The sequence below is a fragment of the Gekko japonicus genome, unplaced genomic scaffold, assembly GCF_001447785.1.
Source record: "Gekko japonicus isolate JY-2015 unplaced genomic scaffold, Gekko_japonicus_V1.1 scaffold732, whole genome shotgun sequence".
NCBI classification, from domain to species: Eukaryota; Metazoa; Chordata; class Lepidosauria; order Squamata; family Gekkonidae; genus Gekko; species Gekko japonicus.
The window spans coordinates 674,156-680,751 of NW_015159732.1; positions in this window are offsets into that span (position 1 = coordinate 674,156).

Consider the following 6,596-nt stretch of genomic DNA (forward strand, 5'->3'; position numbering starts at 1 on the left):
AGATGGACTCACATTCCAGCTGTATCTGAAGAAGTGAGCAGTGATTCATGAAAGCTCATGCCCTGCCACAAATTTTGTTAGTCATTAAGGTGCTACTGTACTCTTATTTCCTTTCACTAATAAGAAATAAAAGCTGTGCTGTTAGGTTCCCGCCCCATTAGAAATGGAAAGGGGCATTTCTCCAGGTGCCATGGGACTCACTCCTCTCTCTGGTGAATTTGAATTTTTATTGTAACAGCGATTAGCCACCCTCCCTCCCTCCCTCCCACAAGAGCTTATACCTGGAATAAAATATTTTTGGTCTTAAACACAGGACTCTCTCTCTCTCTCTGGTGTGCTCCCTCTGGCTGGCTGGCTGGCTGGCTTCCTCCTTCCCTCTCTCTGAAGAAAAAGTGTGCTTATACCTTGCCCAAGAATGGAATATTGGTGGTAGTTGTTGGGTCCAGGGATGCCTGTTGGGGAGGGGGGTGTCTCACAACTATGTCTTCCTGCAGAAAGGTATTTATTACATCCTGGACACAATCAACCAACCCCACCAGGCATAATATGATTAGCTATGAGGAGCTGGATGTGGTGGACTGCACACTTCAAAGCACCTTATCCTTTCCTCAGGCCTCACCAACTGAAAGTCATACCTACAACTAAGAGCAGTCTGTTCTCCAATAACATCCTGAGACTGAGCCAATCCAGCTGTAGTGTCTACATTGTGGAGGTTGCAAGCAATTTTATCTGCAAAATGCATTGCAAAGTGATCTCAGTGGACTTTTAAGTTTTCTGTGGATTGAGATAAAAGCCCCCTTCACAACCTGGAAAAACTCCTCTGGACACCACTGTGCAGATGCAATGGTGGCAGAAAAGTGAGCTTGCTTCACTCTCAGCACTGCCACACTGTTACTAATGGGGAAAATTCAAGTCCTGTAGCACCTTAAAGACAAAATTTTCCAGGAGTATAAGCTTTCGTGAGTCAAGTAGATTTGACTTACAAAAGTGTATACCCCTGGAAAATTTTGTTTGTCTTTTAGGGTGCTACTGGACTCAAATTTTGCTCTGCTTGTACAGACTAACAGGCTGCCCACATTAAATTACCAATGGAAACTCTAGGGACTGTAGGGGTTTTTGTTTTTGTTCTGTCAGCCTGGTGAATGAGTCAGAAGAATTAAAGAAAGGGAGTTCCCAGACTCCAGAGTTGCCAATGCATACTACAGTACACTGTGTAAAAGTCTTCCTTGCAGAGAACTGGAAAGCCAAGAAATGCAGGAGGATAGTCACCATGAGGGAACCAATGAAAGTTCATTATGCAGCCAGCTGGGTGACCTTGGGACAGTCATAGTTCTCTCAGAGCTGTTCTCTCGAGAGCTGTTCTCTCATAGCTCTCTCAGCCCCACCTACCTCACAGAGTGTCTGTTGTGGGGAGAGGAGGGGAAGGAGATTGTAATTTGCTTTGAGACTCCGAGTGAAGGGCGGGGTATAAACCCAACTCCTCCTTCTTTTCTTCCCTGACTTCTTAATATATGGAAAAGTTTCAGTCACATGCAGGGGTCATTTCATAGAAAAAGAGGTGCAGGAGCTCATTAGCATAACTCATTAGCATAATTTATTTGCATATGCCACACCGCCTGACATCACTGGAAGTGTGTCAGAAGGCAACACCCACCGCTCAGGCTCCACTGGAGTGTTTTGGATTGCTAGCTATTGGGGGGGGGGGGACATGCAGATCTGTCCTCGCAGAGGAGGGAGAGCTTGTACCTGAATAAAACTTGGTCTTAAAGGTGCCACTGGACTGTTTTGGACCGGGGGCCTGGGGGGAGCTCTGCAACTTACCTGGCTGCTTCTTGCTCTGACTGAGGGCTGCTGGGAGCAGGGGGTGGAGCTTGTTGCATGTGCCCACCCCCTGGGCTCTTTACTGCCAGAACTCTGCTCCTGTGCGCTCCTGCAGGAAATGACCCCTGGTCACATGGTAAGAAGCAAGTCTGCTCCCATGTCCCCTTGTTTTGACCGATGATCCTGGTGTAATGACTGAAAAGCACTCAGTCATCACACCCAAATTTAATCTGATGTTATTAATATTTAATCCGCTGAATAAATATTACCTGTATTTCAGGCTTTTTCTTTTCTGAAGACTGCTTTTTGCTTCCCAGCCCCATGTATTTTTAGGCCCTCTTCAGCACTCATTTTCTGTCTAGAGCAGAGCCAACTTATCCATTAGGAATAGTAGGCACAGTGCCTAGGGCCCACGGTACTATTAGGGGCCCACAAAAATGTTTTAATTTATTTTAAAATAAGAAGAAAAACAGGAACTTTTAGGGTCAAAGATCCCCCCCCCCTCACATTAGAAAAAAATATGAAATGTTTAGGGTCCATGAAAATGTATTAAATTTTGCCTAAAACCATTGAACAATAAAATGCTGAACTATTTAAAGTTACATCAAAAATAATTTAAAAATTGATATTATTATGGTGGGAGGGGCCCACAAAGGCAAAAGTGCCTAGGGCCCATGAAAGACATAATGCAGCCCTGGGCTAGGAGACTGAGGAAAATTCTCTGGCCTACTTCTGGGCTGCTAAATCCCACAAATACCCACAGGCATATATGTACAGGTTCACACTGAAATGGCAGACTATCTCAAAAAAATAGAGTACTTTAGTCAGCAGAGTTGAACCCTTCCCCCTCCTACATGGTATCTCATGGCTCCCTGTTGCTTGAATAATTTTTATCCCATCTGGTTCTGATACTGGAAGTGAGCCAAATCTATGAGAGAAACTCTTCAAACAGTAAAACACAGAACGGTTTAGAGAAGGACGGGGCAGGATTTCGTTCCCTTTACCTACACACTCCTTTTTTGGTCAGAAACAGGTGATCATTCTCCAGTTTACACGCAAAAGGGCAGAGAATAAAAATAAACACATACGGATGCCTTGTTCACATTTAGTTTGGTTCTGAGGAGGTTTTCTTATATTTATTTAAAATTTCTCCTGGCATATGAAACCCACAAAGTGAATTTCTAACCTGTGTTGGGCATTTCAGAAAGTTTAAATGATGCAGTTTGTGAGCCAAAACCATCTTTTTGCTATGATTGCAGAAATTAATGGAAGTCTGAGAGTCATTGTTCAGTGGACAATGGTGAAAATGAAAAGAGTGAGAGAGGTCAATTTGCTTTCTTGACCTGAATATGCATAGGTAAAGGTAAAGGTTCCCTTGCTCGAAAGCCAGTCGAGTCCGACTCTAGGGTTGCGGTGCTCATCTCCGTTTCAAAGCCAAAGAGCCAGTGCTGTCCGAAGACGTTTCCGTGGTCATGTGGCTGGCATGACTAAACACCAAGGTGCACGGAACGCTGTTACCTTCCCACTGAAGTGGTACCTATTTATCTACTTGCAATTTCTTGCTTTCGAACGGCTAGGTTGGCAGGAGCTGGAGCCAGAGATGGGAGCTTACTCCATCATGCGGCACCCAGGTCTCGAACTGCTGAATTACTGACCTTCCACAGCCTGCAGTTCAGCGTCTTAACCACTTGAGCCACCGCAGCTCCTAGAATATGCATATCTGACTCCAAAATATATGTAGTGCACTGTTTGAAGGGATTGTGTGATTTAAAAAACCCCTACATCACTTAAACTATATACAACATGAGGCCAAATTTGGTCTTATACTTGTTATGGATTATGGGGAGAAGTTGGGGGAAAGGAACAATTCACATCCTTTGTTTATTATTAATAATAAATAATGGTGATTCATATGGTGGCAAAGGAGAATGTATGTATTTGGGTTTGTATCTAAAATGGTGACTCTGAGATATATCCTCATGCTTGAAACTTTTGATCGATAAGCATTTGTTAAAGCTCTTCCAATCTCCCCCAGTTCTCCAGCAAATAGAAATATTGGCTCATTTTGAAATTCTTTCATGTGAAATATTGCTGAGAGAAGTTTGTGCCAACTCATTTTCAAGCTGTCATCCCTCCATGAGAGCAGCAGTATGGGATGCATTGCAGTCAACATTTTTGTGGGGTTTGGGCAGTATGTGTCTCTCTACAGATCACCACTGGGTGATGCTGTCGTGCTGTAGAGGGGAAGCTGGGGAAGCTAGGAATACCTAAGCAAAAAATGCCACTCATAAAAAAGAAAAAAAGGGGGCAGATGTGATTTTTTTTTTTAAAAAAAAATGCTTACTAGCCGTGTATGTCTTAATGCCATCTTGTTGCTGTTGTTTTTCTCCCCTTGAAGGTGTCTTTGCAGTCAAGAGAGTTTCCCTTTGTGCATGGTTGTTGGGCCTGCTTTCTGCTAGGACTTAGATGCCAGTGGGCGGTATTTCCAGATCAAGAGCATGAAAAAAATATATAGTAACTTCATATGTCGCACAGGGCAGCTTTCCTTACAACATCACTTAGAAGATTAAAAATAAATTGAAGCATATGTCACTTCAAAGAGGGCAAAAAAAGGACATCTGCATGATTTGGTGCCTTAATGAGAAAGATCTGCAGTCCCTTGATTCAAACTGTATGGGCAAAGATGAGATTGGGAAGCCTGAGAACTGAATTGTACTTTAAATGATTTCTTTTAAACAAACAACAACAACAAATCTCAGATGGGCTTGGGTGAAGTGGGAGGGGGAGCTCTCTTGGACTTTCTGACATACTGTTGGTAAATTGAGCTTTCACCCTTTTAACTTGAAGCATTTACAATTTTAAAAAATCAAAGCAATTTAGCTCCAGATATCTAAGGCTGCATTTCACTAGAGTAAGCAAGAACAGCTCCCCTGCCTCAGGCGAGCCTTATCAGCCATAACCATCTGTGCTGCTACAAACTAAACTACCTCTGGCTCTTCAATGCTGTGGAGGTAGCGGCCCAGAGACTCTCAGATTAACAGCCATCCATTTGTGTTTTTTACTTCTCCCCCCACCCCGCCCCCCTAAATCTCTTACTTGAGAAAAAAGAACCTACTCCTTTTCTTTTCATCTCACATCAAACACAATAACAATTTACTCAAAATATCACACATCCTTAAGTATAAAAAAGAAAAGAAAAAGGGACAGAATTTTCCAAGAAGATGAAGGCTAGGACATACTCCAGACATGCCAAATAAATATCAGGGCCAAATTCTAGTGCTAGTTCATCACTACTTATTTTTGAGGGCTGTGTTCCAAAGATAATTAGAACAGCTGGGTGTTCATTTCGAACAATCGTTGGGGAGGATTCTTAGGATGGTTTCGTGAAGAGTGACTTAACAACTGCTATTTGGTTGGTGGGACCACATCATCTCTCTCCAGGAGACATGTATAAACTCTTGGATACATGGATAGATTAACCCCATCCAGATTTGGCTGGACAATCGCCCAATCTAATTAGCAGTAATTTTAAAAAAGATTTAAAATAAATTTAATTGGATAATCTGGGGGAGAAATGCTCTGCTGAAGAAGCAAACAGGCTTCAAGAAACCAGTCGGCAGGCAGGCATCATGGTGCTCATTGCCCCCCCCTTCCATTGGCAAGAGTGGAGTGGATGGGGAACTGGAAGCCCCATCTCTCCTTTTGCAGCTCCAAATGAACAAGGGCTTTTTAAAGCGAGTTCCCTTGAGTTTGGTCATGGACCCATGAGCCAACACATGTCAGGCATATCACAGAGTTACACCGTTATTGAGCTTTTGTGAACCAATGGTTGGGCTGCATTTAACTAGATGGATTACCAATTATTCAGATGTGTTTATACCTTTCCCAGTGTGACTACTCCTGCTCCCAATGTAAAGATTTCCTCTGCCATGCTTTGGCTTCCTGTATGGATTACAAACTAGAAAAATGACACCTGGCCCTTGAGAAGTCTGTTGCATGTGTGGTTTATGAATGTGCCAGGATGACAAATCATGTTAATGGAGCCCTTGACACAGGCTCAGACTAGGTGGGAGCAATTATAGAGGCAACAGCAGCCACACCTGGTAATAAAAAAAGTTAAAATGAGGTAGATAAACAGATAAGTATAAAAAGAGTGCCATTCTGTGCAGTTATACCCTTCTAAATCCATTGAAGTCATTGCTTAGCATGGCACTGTTATAGTATTTTTGTTCTTGACTTCAAAATTAGAAAATACAGTTAATGTAAATGCCAAATACAATAGACCCGATCACAAGTTACAATGAATGCAGGTACAGTTTGTGTACAATGTATACTTGATTGTTCTCTGTTAAGTACTTCCAATGTTATGTTCCATGCATGTACAGCTGAATGTGTGATACAACTCCCACATTTATCCAGGTACCGGTCCCCAGTTTCATTTGTCAAATGAATGAGTGTTAGTTCTTTCTTACAAACAGAAGTACACATGTACATGCAGGATGTTTACTGCAGCATGTGAACAGTTTTTGCCTAAATGATAACAGATGTCTAGAAATCTCATTATGAGAATCATCATTAGATTCTTTACAATGCTTTTTATATTATATTGCTATCTATTTTTAGGCTCACAATGCATTTTCAACTTTCTGTGTTTCAGAATGACAATTTAACTTGTAAGATTGCTAGATGGTGCTAAAGTCTACTGTATATTTCTTCTATTTTCTTAGAAAAAATGCTTAGAAAGCTATTCTTGCCACTGTTCAGGCTGGTCTGCA